The sequence below is a fragment of the Mustela erminea genome, chromosome 5 (genome assembly GCF_009829155.1).
Source record: "Mustela erminea isolate mMusErm1 chromosome 5, mMusErm1.Pri, whole genome shotgun sequence".
NCBI classification, from domain to species: Eukaryota; Metazoa; Chordata; class Mammalia; order Carnivora; family Mustelidae; genus Mustela; species Mustela erminea.
In genome coordinates this window covers 111711915-111727290 of record NC_045618.1, presented here as the reverse complement: position 1 = coordinate 111727290, position 15376 = coordinate 111711915, and the positions used below count along the sequence as shown (strand labels likewise).

General features: G+C 49.5%; 1 protein-coding gene across 1 annotated transcript in view; it reads right to left on the bottom strand.

Moving 5' to 3' along the window:
* The window catches only part of PLEKHG3 (pleckstrin homology and RhoGEF domain containing G3), a 69485-nt gene extending 54361 nt beyond the window's left edge, over positions 1–15124 (bottom strand). Inside the window, exon 1 of the mRNA XM_032344499.1 lies at positions 15071–15124. The gene's annotated coding sequence lies outside the window, so the exon portion shown is untranslated. The remainder of the gene's footprint in view (positions 1–15070) is intronic.
* Between the last annotated feature and the right edge of the window lie 252 nt (positions 15125–15376).

Sequence of the window (15376 nt, the reverse complement as noted above, 5' to 3'; positions counted from 1 at the left end):
GGACTGTGCAGCAGGAAAAATGAGGAGTTGTTGTTCGATGGATAGTGTTAGTTCTGTAAGATGAAAAAGTGCTAGAGATTTGCTGCACAACAATGGGAATATGGTGAACACGAAACAGTGGTTAAGATGGTACATTCTGGTCATGTGTTTTTCGCACAATTAAAAATTTTGAAATAATTAATAAATAAAGGTTTTTATGTATTGTCTTATCCTATATTGTCCTACATGCCCATTAGGGAAAACATAGAAAATTGAGGTTTTTCTTGTAAGTTTTGTGAAAGTAAGTCCTGACCATAAATGAAATGTGACCTAATAGGGATTATAGAGAAAAAAAACAGATCCTTGCCCCACTCTGGGTTCCCCCACCCCCGCTCTCTTCCCCTTCCAGAGACAGCCAGTTTTAGACTTTTCTGCTTCTAGATGGTCATCAACCTAACACTACGTAGTTTGCTGCAAAACTTTTCTCTGTCAACTTCAGTGGTGACTCCGGACTGAGAAACGGGAGGACTTAGCTCCTAGCCCAACCCTCACCTTCTTCCCCAATACTCCCGGGTTTAGTCATTACAGACAGCTGTCAGTTCCTCTGTTTGATCTTCGTAACTGTAAGCAATGCGCTTACAGCTTGCCTGGTTTCTTTTCTTTTTTTTTTTTTTAAGATTTTATTTATTTATTTGACAGACAGAGACCACAAGTAGGCAGAGAGGCAGGCAGAGAGAGAGAGAGAGAGAGAGAGAGAGGAGGAAGCAGGCTCCCCGCTGAGCAGAGAGCCCTATGTGGGGCTCAATCCCAGGACCCTGAGATCATGATCTGAGCTGAAGGCAGAGACTTAACCACGGAGCCACCCAGGCGCCCCTCGCCTGGTTTCTTATTGGGTCTGTGTTCAACACTCCCCTTGGTCAGCTAAATGAGCTCCTTACCTATCTTCCCACAGAGATGTCCCCTTCTGCCCCTGACTTCTGCCAGCTGTATTTCTCCATTTACACTGTTATGGTTGAAGGCCTCTAATTCCATCTTTCTTTCTCACTGTAGATTGATACTAGAAGCTAACCATAACCTATAGTGCTCACAGAATTGTGACTTTGTGGGTGTGGTTCTCTCCATGTGCCAAGGCTACACTTCCTACTGCATGGGACCATTCCAGCCAAGGGCTCAGAATATGCAGGATTCCCACACTTAAGCAAATGTTTCCTTTTGACAGATTCCTCCCAGTTAAAACAACAATGAAATCAGGGCAGAGATTATGGAGTTCACCATCCGAGAAGAAGTAAACGGTTGCCAGTATGGGAAGGTGCCCTGTGATCCACCCAAATAAAATCTTCGCTCCAGCCCGCCTGCCTCCCTGTGTCATTAGCAATTCCCTCCTTTGTGAGAAGCGAAGTCCTCACGGTGGTGTCATCTACTATGCAAATATTTCTGGGAGGGCTACCAAGTTAAGTGGCTGACACCTCGGTGTGATCTAGTTTATCAGATAGCCACTTTCCTGTGTGTCAGGAAGGGCGAGCCTGCTTTGGCCCCGATAAGGACAGCCCCAGGCAGCTGCCACGGCTGAGTACTCCCTCCCTGAAAACCCGAGTGGGTGACAGCTGAGCTCTCCCCACTTTATAGTCCCCACTCTTACCAGTGACCCAAGCTACTTTCTCAAGCCCGGGAGGCCGATGTCAGCAGTGGAGAAGCCTGAGGCACCTCCCAAGCCAGCCCACAGGACTCTACCTGCCCAGAGCCAGGGAGAGAAAGGGGGGACAAATAGAAAGATAACAAGCACAGAAGGCAAAGGTGCTGGGATGGTTCCAGAGAAAAGTTGAAGGGGCTTCTAGAAAGAAGTGAAGGGGTGCCCCTGCCTCTCAGAATTCTGGGGTTGGCCTAAAAGAGGAATACTCTTTCCACTCCCTGTTTTACAGTCACAGCTAGTGTGTGAATTATTTGCTATCTCCACCATACAGGCAGGCTCCCTGAAGGCAGGGCCTGCCTGCCTTGTCTGCACCCCTAGTCCCCAGCACAGTGCCTGGGAGGCAGTGTGTGTCCAGTAGGCAGGAGCTGCTGCTGAAGCCACAGGCAAATGCAGGAGCGCTAGGCTCTTTGGGTTGCAAACGCCCTTCTCGAACAGCTCCTTCACTGTCACCCTTCACTGTCATTGGGCCTGCAGGCCCTGTTAGCTCACTACCTGTGAACTGAGTCCGGCAGAAAGGCTGGAAATGGAAAGGAGAGGATTGTGTCTATCACCAAAGCGAGGGTCTTCTGGGTTGTTCTAGGGCTTGCCTGTAGGGCTCAGACTTCTTGCAGCCTGAGGCTGCCTATGTAAGAGGAAGAGTGACCCATGGCCTAGAAAAGCGGCTTTTTGATGTCTAATATTTACAGTATTAATGGGTAGCCTCAGACCTGTGGGAAATGACATCTATACGAGATTTTTCACTGCAGCTTTGAAACAGCATGACTGGAAACCGCCTGAATGTCTCATCCATTGAGAAGTGGTTAAATAAATGATGGTACCTCCGTATGGTAGAATTCAGTGCAGCCGTAAAACGGGGAGGAAGCCCTTTAGTACTGACATGAAACATTTTCCAGGATAGATTGGGTGATTTTTGTTTTTGTTTTTGTTTCTCAATTTATTTATTTATTTGAGAGAGAAAGTGAATGGGTGAGTGGGGGAAGGGACAGAGGGAGAGACTATCCAAGCAGACTCCCTGCAGAGCACAGAGCCAGATGTGAGGGTTGATCCTACAACCCTGAGATCATGACCTGAGGTGAAATCAAGAGTCAGTCAAATGACTGAGCCACCCAAGTGCCCCTCCAAGATACACTGCTGAGTAAGAACACCAAGGCACAGAACAGTATGTACAGTACATAGCATTCATGGAAAAAAGGAAGAATAGTAATATATGCATATATAGTTACTCATGATATTAAAATCTTTCCGGAATGAAACATAAGAATTTTATAACACTTGTTGGGGGAAAGGAGGCCAGGTGGCTTGGGGACAGTGTAGAAGGGAAACATCACTGTATACCCTTTTCTGCCTTTTGAATTTTAAATCATGTAACTGTTATTTATTTTTAAATGTAAATGCAATTAAAATTTTTCAATAAATAATAACAAATGCCTCTTGCATGCCAGGCTGTATCTTTCAAACGCATTTTCTAGTTTTAGCACAACTCTGTGAAATGCATAGCATAATCTCTATTTTCCAAATAAGAAAATTGAGAATTGGAGAAGTAAAGCAAGTACTTCAGTTCCCGCGGACATACAACACTGGAGCTGGGGTTTAACCGGAAAGTCAGGCAGGCTTCTGGTCGGTCTCCTGTGCCTCCATCTCAGGGCCCAACACTTCCTGTCTGTTCTCATTCTCCTAGCAGTGGGTGCTTTACCCCAGGGGGCCCATTTATTAGACCCCTAAGGAGCCAGCTCAAGGAAGGTCCTCCTTAGCCATGGCAGAGTTAAGCAGGGAGGTTCTAGGAGCCTGTGTGAGGCTGTGTGTGTGTGTGTGTGTGTGTGTGTATGTGTGTGAGCACGTGTGAAGGTATGCACATGTGTGAGCATGCAAACCATGTGAGTGTATGAGTGTGTGACTTGTAAAGTGTGGGGCTATGAACATGTGTATGAGTGATTGTACTGAAGCCCATGGAGCCCTGACCCAGGGGAAACCAGTCACTGAGGTGGGCAGGAAGCTGAGACAACATAAAGTTGAATGGGCGCCTATGTGGGGAGTGGGAAGAGGCAGGGGGGCATGGGCTGGACACGGATGGAGATGTGGGGAGAGCCGGGGAGAGAGGGCCCCATGGCAGCCAGCTGGGGGCTACAAGGGCCTCTCCACACGTTGGGGCTGAAAGACTGCCACGGCATCCCTCAAGCCAGGGACCCAGGAAGCAACATCCCTAGCCCAGCATTCCTTTTCCCTGGCCCCACCAAACAGGATGAGACCCAGTAAGGGAAGGCAGTAAGTGGGCCGGACAGAAGGGTCCACAGCGGGGCTGGCAGGTTGCCTCCCTCTGCCCTCCATGCCCCGTAAACTCACTCTGCGCCCAAAGCTAGAGCCGCAGAGACAGACTGGCCCCCTACCTCCACCCTAATCAGACTGCCCGGAGGGCCTGAGGCCCAGTGCCGGGAGGGGAAGGGAGCGGCTCTGGGAAGGGTAGAAGGATTGGAAGGGAAAGGGGGCTATTTTGAGAACAGTCTTGGTGTGGCTGTGTGCAAACTGCTAGGCTCAGAGGGCAGAGTGTCTGCTCTGCCAGCCGTTGGCTCTCTGTCTCACCAGAGCACCTGGCATCCTCCATGCCTCGCCTGGGCCACATGGGCCACCAACGCCTCTGGGTCCAGATGTGAATGTGGCCACTCAGCCTGTCCACTCTGTCCTGACCATTGCTGCCACTGTGTGCATTGTGTACACTGTGTGAGCAAGCAAAAGGGGGTCCTGACAAGAGATCTTCTTGCCCTTGGGGCTGAAGGAAATATCACCTCCTTTTAATTCTCTTTAAAAAAGCCTGGGTCACCAGGGAACTGAGTGGGGGAAGGGCACTGCTATGGGTTGAATTATGATTCCCCAAAAGACGTTGAAATCCTAACCCCCAGTACCGGTGAATGGGACTTTATTTGGAAATAAGGTCTTTACAGATGATCAAATTAAAACGAGGTCAGGAGGACAGGCTCAAATCCAGCACAACCAACATGCTGACAATCAGGGGAGACTGGGATACAGAGGCAGACAGGCACTCAGTGAGGACACCACGTGAGGGTCTGGCAGACACGGGACCATCCGCCTACAGGCCAAGGAGCACGAAAGATTGCCAGCAAACTACCAGAAACTAGGCAAGAGGCACGGAACAGATTCTCCTTCCCAGCCCTCAAAAGGAAACAGCCCTATCAACATCTTGATCTCAGACTTCTAGCCTCCAGAACCGTGACACAATACATGTCTGTTGTTCTAGGCCACCCAGTTTTGGGTACTTTGTTAAGGCAGCCCAGGGAAGCTAGGACTGGCACAATCCTACCATGGCCAAACACGTGTACCTAAGCTCAGTCAGCACGGAGTCTGACTCCCCGCTGTGCCATTTACTCATTTTGCCGCTTTGGTGAAGACACTCCAGTTCTCTGAGCCTTCATTTCTCACTTTTACGTGGGACTGGAAAGGGCACGGCCCACCCGGAGTTGCCATAAAAATCTGGGTGCCAGGGGAGGGCTTCTACTGCTCTGAGGAACACACTTGGTTTTCAGGGTCTCTGTCAAAATTCCTTTTTTTTTTTTTTTAAGATTTTATTTATTTATTTAACAGACAGAGATCACAAGTAGGCAGAGAGGCAGGCAGAGAGAGAGGGATAAGCGGGCTCCCCACTGAGCAGAGACCCCGATGCGGGGGCTGGATCCCAGGACCCTGGGATTATGACCTGAGCTGAAGGCAGTGGCTTTAACACACTGAGCCACCCAGAGGCCCCTCTGTCAAAGTTCCTGATGACAAAATTACCTCCTGAACAGAACAGAAGGTCACATTTGCGGAGAGCCGGCTGTACCAGGCACAGTGCCGTGTGCATTCCAGAATAAGCTAAATTTGAGCACTCAAAGGCTTGGAAGTGTGAGCTGTGGGTTCAGGGAAGGGCCTCCCAGAGGGGCTGGAGCCTGAGGGGCCGAGTCTGACAGGAAGGCAAGGCAGGAGCCTCAAGAGGAAGGGCCCCTCCCCTGAGCCCCTGCCCCAGCCTCTGGCCAACCCACTGGAGTAGGGAGGTATGGGGTGGGGGATGTGCAGACCACAGACATCACCACCCCCCTTCCAGAGCCCGAGTCACCCGACCGCAATAATGAGCCTTTCTGCCCCAGTGGAGACAGAGGGCATTGTGTGCGGGCGCCCCAGCCTGAGCTGCGCCCCTCAGAAAGGCAGGCTTGTCTCAGGCAACCTCCGCGGCCTGGGGCTACCATCCTGAACGTCACAACAAACCCAGAGCAGGCAGAGGGACAGCCACTCTCCCAGCACAGGGCACCCTCGAGACCCCAAGGGGCCAGGGTAGAGACCAGAAGAGGGAACCTGGGGACAATCTGGATCATTCAGAGCTGAGGGACCATTTTGAAGGTCCCAGGTTGGAGCCTCACAAAACCTACATTCAGAATCTCTGTTGGGAAAATTGATGGTTGAGAGCAGGGAGTGTGGGGTCAGAGCGTCTGGGTTCAAATCCCAACTGGCACATTTCCTGGCTAAGTGACATAGGGCAAAACAAAATGACAGATGAGGCCACAGTTTCTCTCACCCTGTTGACAGGGGGGTTGTGAGGATCAAACAAATGGATGTCTGTTACCTTGGTAGGCACTCAAGAATTATAGCTATCACAATGACTATTAATCTATATTGTTCCAAGTGAAATCAGAAAGGCAAAATGCTTAACGCAAAGCCTGGTACATGACAGTTGCTTAATAAATGTTGCTAGGCCGTGCTCTGTACCCCTGACTTCTGTCTGAGAAGCCCCAGGTTTCTGCAGCGAACAGGGTGGGCTCTCGAGGGGCCCAGCAGGGAAAGGTGCTCAAGGAACCTGCCTAGAATCACTCAAAGCAAATCACCCTGTTTGGGGCTGGGCCGCAGCCAGCCTGCGGAGAGCTTCTGTTTTGCAGGTGGGAGCTGGTAGCCAAGTGCAGACAAGGAGGCTCTCCTCGCCTGCCTCGGCTTTGCCTCCCAGTGAATCCACAGCCTGTGTTCTGCCCCAGCCTCCACCCGGCCCAGTTCTTGGGAGATTATCTTTCCTCTACCTCCCATCCAGGCGTCGGAAAGAGCCAACACCCTCACTCCAGTCAGCAACCAAATGAGCGTCCAAGGGCTCAGGCCAGCCAGGCCCGGCCCTCCTTGCATCACGGCTCAGGACCCTGCAGGAATCAGGAGAGAATGTGCCTCCTGGGCCCATGCCCGGTCCTGACTGAGGCTGGGCTGAGGGCCTCTCCTCATCCCTCCCCCACAGACACACAGGGCTTTATAGTCAGATTATGCCATGGAAACTATGCACACGGCCTGCCCCGTTCACATGGCCTCAGCAGAAAAAATAACAGAGCCTTCTCTCTCTGCCAAGACCCACAGTACTAGCAGGCCTGAACTACCAAAGCAGACTTCTTATATGAAACAGGTCCCTGCAAAGATCTCAGGAGGACTTGTCTGGGGGTGCCCTCAAGTCACCTACCCTCCCCCAGCTCACAGCCATCTGCCTCCCTCTCCTCTGAGATCCAGAAAGCTCCACTGGCCACGAATATGCAGCCTCATATGGCAGTTTGCTTTCAAGAACAAATCTCATTTCCATCTCCCATATCTTCCTGAGCCCTGGGAGCTCAGCTCTGATCCTTCTCCAGGCGCCCACCCCCACCCATGAGACAAAGTTAACCCAGTCGACAGGGGACAGGACGCATCCATTCAGAGCCACCCCACCCCACCGCATTCCAGACCCATGCTACCTAATATGGTAGCCAGCAGCTACATGAGAAATTAAGATTTAAGTGTTACTTAACTAAAAATTTCTAATTAAAAATTCCATTCCTCAGGTGCACTAGCCACATTTCAAGGGCTCAATTGCCACCTGAGGATAATGACTATGACACAGGACAACACAGATATGGAGCATTTCCAATACATAGAATGTTCTCTCGTAGAGCACTGCTCTGTACCGCACTCTGGAATTCCCTGGTCAAAAGTCACTGGCCCACTTGGGTCTGTGATAATTGATGTCTTCCTTGGGTGTGACTCCCCAAGACCAGACCCTACTGCCAATGGGCACACCCCTACTCATAAGGGTGACCAAGGAGGGGTGCTGTGGATGGAGCTAGAACTCAAGAACTTAAGAATCCACTGGCATCTTGAAGCTCTCAAGGTGCAGGAGCTGGGCGTGGGGAGGTGGAGGGGACCGCGGAGAGGACCAGACCAGCTCTCCCTGTGCTGCTGTATTCTCATGCAGAATTCCAAGGACTCTGAGAACTCTTCACTTCCAACCTGGCTTTCCAGGTTATTATGTGAAGGAATACTTTCATGATAGGAAAGTAGAATATAATTCCTTAACTCTTAACCTTTTAAAATTTTAAACAGCTTTATGGAGATGTAATTCACATACTATACAGTTCACCCGTTTGAAGTGAATTTTAGTAGAATTCACTTCAATTCTAGAATTCAGTGGTTTTTAGTATATTCACAGATGTGTACAACCTTCACTGTAATCATTTTTTTTAATCTGACACAGATCGAGAGAATGCACAAGCAGGGGGAACGGCAGGCAGAGGGGAAAGGGAAAAGCAGCCTCCCTCCCTATGGAGCAGGGAGCCTGATGTGGGGCTCAATCACAGGACTGTTAAACTTTTACTATTAGGTATATGGCAGGTGGCCCCCACTGGCCTGCAAATGTGAGGGTAAGCTATCTCCCTCTCACCTCTGTGGTCAGCTCCGGGAGGACAGAGACTAGAGGTGATACCTGTGTGCTTCCCTGCCCCCCACCCCCGCACCTGCTGAGACGCCCACCACACAAGAGGTCCCTAAATATTTGCTGGCTTTGTTGTTATTGTTACATCTGATTTTCTGTGGACATGAAAGAAGCCCAGTGATCATGGGCAGAATGGGGAAGGGTCTGGAAATCGTGTTATATGAGGAACTGTGAGGGTGTTCAGCCTGGGGAAGTTGAGGGCGGGGGGGGGGGGTGCGGATAAAGGGCGTATGATAATCGCTCAAACCGACCAGCACATGGGAAAGGGACTAGGGAGCACTGGGTCAAAGTCCCAGAAGCCCCATCTCCAGCTGGTGGAGGGGCTCGGCCATGGCACAGACAGGGTGGAGTAGTAGAGAGCTCTAGTTCGGAGCACATTCACGCAGGGCCCAGAGGACCTCCTGTCTGGGATGCCATAACATGGCCTTTTGCTTCCGATGAGGCAAGAGCAGGCCTCAAGAAGCTTTAAAGTCTCTTCTGTTTCTGGAATCCTGGGCCCGGAACTGCCACGAGGTAAAGGAGCTTCCAAGAGACACAGAAGCCAGACCTGCAGACCTGGACTGTCTTTGTTTTCAACTTCTCGTGGGCAGCTGGATTCAGGCTGCTCCTCTTCCCAGTTCAGGTCTGGCCCCTGCCTGCCCCCCCACCTCTCCCTCCACCAGCCCCAGGGCTGCAGCAGGGGGCTGGGGCTGGCCTCCCCTCTCAGAGGCTGGGGTGTGTCCAAATGGAGGAGGCGACTGGGGCTGGAATGCAGAGTTGAGAGGCGAGCAAGTGAGCTGAGACTAATAAGCCCAAGAAACAACAGGTCCAAGCAAGCCTCAGGGAGGTTTCAGGAGCCCGGGCCCAGGCCACAGAACTAAACCAAACACCCTGAGTCAAGCCAGATGGGAGGCCACAGGGTTCTAGATCTGGGGGCAGGCACCAGCCCTGGCCTGGGTTCGCATTTGTCATCCCTGATATGCAAACCAGAAGGTGGGGAGAGAGCAAGCTCCAACCGCAGGGTCAGGGCGGGCCAGCCTGTGGCGACTTCAGGGACCAACCAAAAAAGCTTGTATGTCATTGGCTCCACAGAGAAGGCTGGGTTTCTCCAGATTTACCACAAGCAGACACAGGTGGGCTGAGGGGCACAGGCCAGGGTCCTGAGCATCCATCAGATGGATGCACACATAGCTCCCTCCAGGAGGGGAGAAGAAAGGAACTATCACCATATCATGTGCCTGGCACCTGGCTTGGCATTTTCACCAACTGGGCTCCATCCCAGTGCCACATGGATACTAAGTACAGAAGAGAGGAAGCTGAGCTGCAGAGAGGACAAGGAACGTGTCTGAGCTCACAGCCCTTGAAAGGTGTGTATCCAAATTCAAACCCGGACCATCTGGCTCCAGGGCCAGGCTTTCCCCACCCTGCTGGTCCCTTCCCTAGTGCCTTCTTCTCAACCCCATGACAACCGCAGGGAGCACTAGCATGGCCTCTATTTTTATAAATATAAAAGCTAAGGTGAAGAGCAGTTAAGAGACTTGCCCTATGTAAGTAAGCCACAGACTCCAAATTCAGCCTGGGTCCCCAGAGTTCTTTCTATCATCCCACAGTGAATCTCCAGGAATAAATAAGGTGAGGGCTTAGGATGTATGGCTGCTATATATAAAATAAATATATATTATTTTATTTATATATATGTATTTTTTAAAAAGGATTTTATTTATTTGCTTGAGAAAGAGGGAGAGAGCACAGAGGGAAGAGAAGAAGCAGATTCCCCACTGAGCAGGGAGCCTGATATGAGGCTCAATCCCAGGACCCCGAGATCGTGACCTGAGCCAAAGGCAGACGCTTCATGAACAGAGCCACCCAGGTGCCCCTATGACTGCTTTTTTAAAATCATAAAATACAAATTTTGTTTTTAAGGAAATGAAGCAATAACATCCCTGTGATGATGGTAATATCATCAGCCAAGATACACGGCTGGGCCTCAAACAAATCAGCAGTGAACAAGCAAGGCTTCTATTTAAGTTCCTCTCACAACATTGTTATTGTAACGTCAGATGCCAGCTGCTCCTGCTGACACTGTGTACATCACTCCAGCTGCACAGGTAAGAGGGTTTTACAAAACCACTTGGGGGAGTTGACCCATTTTCCTGCTTGAGAATAGGTTACACCAGGCTCTGAGTTATTTTGGCCCTGGTGTCTTCTCACTGACCCCTGCCCACAGTCTTATCTCCACCACTCCCCTCTCCTGTGTCTAGAGGCCCTGTAGAGAGTTGAAAGAGCTCTATACTGGAGTCAAAGGACCAGGTTTAGAGGTGTGTGTGTGTGTGTGTGTGTGTGTGTGTGTGTGTTTAAGTTTCCATTTTGGGGGCACGTGGCTGGCTCAGTTGGAGAAGCATGTGACTTTTGATCTTGGGGTCATGAGTCCAAACCCCCATTGGGCATAGAGATTACTAAGAAAAATAAACAAACTTTAAAAAAGAAATCTTATTTTTGGGGCGCCTGGGTGGCTCAGTGGGTTAAGCCGCTGCCTTCGGCTCAGGTCATGATCTCAGGGTCCTGGGATCAAGTCCCGCATCAGGCTCTCTGCTCAGCAGGGAGCCTGCTTCCTCCTCTCTCTCTCTGCCTGCCTCTCTGCCTACTTGTGATCTCTCTCTGTCAAATAAATAAATAAAATCTTTAAAAAAAAAAAAAAAAAAAAAAAAAAAAAAAAGAAATCTTATTTTTAAGTAATCTCAACACCCAACATGGGGTTCAAACTCACAACCCTGAGATAAAAAATGGCACACTCTTCCAACTGAGCCAGCCATGTGCCCCAGACTAATTTATGTAATAATTACCTGTGTAAAGTCAATCCAGTGATTTGACTTCTCTGAGACTTATCTAGAAAATGCAAACATTGAACCCAGTGACCTTCAAAGTCTCTTCCCACTGTGTGGTTGATGCTCATTGTTTATTCATTCATTCCATGGGCTTGGACCAGGCAATGTGCTACAGGCTGGGGAAACGGAGATTACAATAGCCCATCATTGGCCCCAAAGAGCTCACAGCCCAGCACTCCAACACAGTTCTTTGTGGTGAGTGTCCTAACAGAGGCAAGTTGGTATCACAATGACCCAAACCATAGAGTCTCGCTTGGAGGGATAAGTAAAGATGTGAGGAAAGGAACTCTTTGAGCTGAGCGCTGCATGGTAAGAAGATGAGGAGGCATATTCCTACCAGAGGGAGCAGGAGGTGCACAGACACAGAGGTGGGCACCAGCACAGCACAGCCAGTCCACTGCACTGCACTGGTTTGATGTGGGTGGAGTAGAGATTTTGTTCACAAGGAGATGTATCTTGAGTGATGGGCTTCTGCCCATCATAGAGGCATGGGGACCCCACTGAAGGCTCTTAAGTGGAGGAAAAACACAGTCTGATATGTGTTTGGAAAGACCAAAATATGTCTTTGGAAAGACCAGGGGCAAGGATGGGTAGAAGAAAGCAGGTAACATGTCTAGGGGGATAGAAAGATCCATCAAAAAACCGTTTCAACAATTCAGGTGAGAAATATTAGGACATGAACTAAGGTAGTAGCAGTGGGGATGGGAGAGGACACACAGACAAGGCTTGTTCCAAGTTAAGAAAAGGAATATATAGTAATACACGGGGTGTGAAGAAAGTAGGAGGAGTCTCAAAGATGGTGCAGAACGTGCTATATAGCTGACGGGAATGAGAATTCCTCTACTTATAGAAAACCTGCATCATTTCAAAGACAGTTCCTTAACATGCCAGCAAAAACACTCCCTTGGAAACAGCTTCCTCATTCCTAAGATCCTACAGCAATAGAGATACTGTTTCTCAATACTTCCCAAGGTTTTTTCATTATCATTGAGCTATATTCTCTCACTGCACCACGGGGCCTAATGTTGTAGGGAAGGAGAAAAATCCTGTGCTTGGATATGATGAAGATATGATGAAGAAAAAGTCTCTGAAAAACATCAGGAAGAAGTACAAACTGTTTTGGCATTTGGAGGGAGAGAGGAAGGGGATGGGGAGACCAGAAGTTCATGCTCTCCCACTCATGTTAAACTTTGATGGCAGTGTAGAGAAGAGTAGAAAACCTCCCCAGGGTTGAGAGCATGCTAGAAACAAAAACAACTGTGCCCTGCTCCTTGAATGGAGTCCTAAGGCGGTCACCCTTGCCATGGGTCCCTATGTCTACCAGGGATGGCTGCAGCAAAGTAGAGACAACTGCATGGCATGTTTAGTCTGGAAGAGTCTTTAGGTATCTTCCCCTACCCTGCCCCATCCTAATTCCCCTTGGCTTGAGGGTGGCCCAGGAGAAACCCAGAAGTTTCTAGAGCTGCTAGGGAATAGAGAATGGTGTGGAGAGTTGAGAGCCCATGGACCTGCCTTGGGAAATGGAAAACATGCAGAGACATGGAACAGGTGTAGGTTTGTATGGACAGAACCAGCAGAGTTGAGACAGGACCAGTGAACCAAGTGAACCATCGGGCCCCACCAGTCAGGGCCTCACCACAGACAACAGCAGACAAGGCGGGTGAAGGACAGCCCCACAGAGGCCAATGAGAACCAGATGACAGCACCAGGTCCAGCATCCAGACTTCCCTCTGCCATTGCTCCAGACCCATCCACAGGGGAGGGGCACAGGGGAAGGGGCAGGAGGGGCACACCTAGACAGCAGGTAATAATGCAAAAGGAGCTGAATTACTTTATTTTTTTTTAAAGATTTTATTTATTTATTTGAGAGAGAGAGAGATCACAAGTAGGCAGAGAAGCCGGCAGAGAGAGAGGGGGAAACAGGCTCCCTGTTGAGCAGAGAGCCTGATGTGGGGCTCCATCCCAGAACCCTGAGACCATGACCTGAGCCAAAGGCAGAGGCTTAACCCACTAAGCCACCCAGGCACCCTGAGCTGAGCTACTTTAATAAAATGATTTTAAAGTTTTATTAAAGTAGTTAAAAGAGGGACGCCTGGGTGGCTCAGTTGGTTAAGCAGCTGCCTTCGGCTCAGGTCATGATCCCAGTATCCTGGGATCGAGTCCCACATCGGGCTCCTTGCTCGGCAGGGAGCCTGCTTCTCCCTCTGCCTCTGCCTGCCATTCTGTCTGCCTGTGCTCGCTCTCTCCCCCTCTCTCTCTCTGATAAATAAATAAAATCTTAAAAAAAAAAAAAAAAGTAGCTAGAAGAGTTAGAGAGGCTGGGGCGCCTGGGTGGCTCAGTCAGTTGAGGATCTGAGTCTTGATTTTGGCTCAGATCATGTTATCAGGGTGTGGGATCAAGTCCCACATTGGGCTCCAGACACAGTTGGCTTGATATTCTCTCTCTCCCTTCCCCTTGCCTGCTCTCTCCCTCTCTCTCAAGTAAGTAAATAAATAAAATCTCTTTAAAAAAAGAAAAAGCAGAAGAGGCTAGTTTTCTTTTAGTTGGCAAGTTTAAATTCTCCCACATAATGTTAATGGAAAGAAGAATTTGTGAAGAAGTTTATATCATTTCTAAAAAATAAAGAGGCTAAATTTCTCTTTTTCTGAAGTATGTAATTTTGACACCTCCCCAATTTATTTTTAAGTCAGGTTTATGAGTCATAATTTATATACAGTAAAAATCATCCTTTTAAAGTAGCCATTCAGTGAGTTTTGACACATGTATACAGTTGTATAATCATCACCTCAAGTAACATCCAGAATAGTTCCATCACCCCAAAAAGTCTCTTGTAGTCCTTTGCACAATCAGGTCCTCCCACTCTTAGCCTCCGGCAACCACTGATACGTTTTCTGTTTTATAATTTTACCTTTTCCAGAAAGTTGTATAAATGGAACCACTTACTGTGTAGCCTTTTGTACTAAACTTTTTTTTTTTTTTTTAAGATTTATTTATTTATTTATTTGTTAGAGAGAGTGGGAGATCACAAGCAGGCAGAGGCAGGCAGAGGCAGAGAGAGAAGCAGACTCCCCACTGAGCAAGGAGCCCGATGTGGGACTCGATCCCAGGACCCTGGGATCATGACCTGAGCCGAAGGCAGCGGCTTAACCAACTGAGCCACCCAGGCGTCCCGAACTACTAAACTTTTTTTTTAACCGCACTTTTAAACAGTATCTACCTCTGCTTCCTCCCCTTCTTCCATTCTGCCTTCTCTACAAATTGCTTTTTTTAAAAAAAATTTTCATTTATTTATTTCAGAGCGAGAGAGAGAGAGATCACAAGTAGGCAGAGAGGCAGGCAGAGAGAGAGGAGGAAGCAGGCTCCCCGCTGAGCAGAGAGCCTGCTGTGGGGCTTGATCCCAGGACCCTGGGTTCATGACCTGAGCGGAAGGCAGAGGCTTAACCCACTGAGCCACCCAGGCGCCCCTCTATAAATTGCTTTATATGGATAAATCCAGACCAGCAGCTATCTCTGCAGCTTCCCCACCCTCCACTAGATCCTTCGTGCAAACCTCAGCCCCCCAGGGTCCACAAGTCTGGGTATTCACCATCCTAGACCTCTTGGTTCTCTGGAATGTTTGCTATTCTCTTAAAGGTATTTTGGTGTTTTTGCCTCTCAGGACACAGATCCCTCTCTTCAGATGCCTCCTCCCAGTTCCCTCTCCTCTGCCTCCCCTCCTCCTCCCCCAGGTCCTACCCTTCTGGCACCCTGGTACTTGGGGAATCCCGACACTCTGGCCTCACCTCTCCGACCTTCAAGCCTCCTTCTGTTCAGCCTTGCTCCTCAGCCTCCGTCCTTTGTCACCTCGCTTTCTGTGCCTGGGCTAGCTAATGACCCTACTGCCACACACACAGCCTGCTGCCCAGTAGCCTCCCGGCACCCTTTGGTTCATTGGTTGGGGGTTTGTCGACAGCTGGGTTTCTCTCTCAGTGAGGAAGAAGCAAGACACCTCAACACTGCAATTTCCTCCTCACCCCAGCGTGACGGTGACAGATTCTGAGTCTCTCAGACAGGGACAATGTCTTCACACGCCCTGTTCAGTGTTGCCT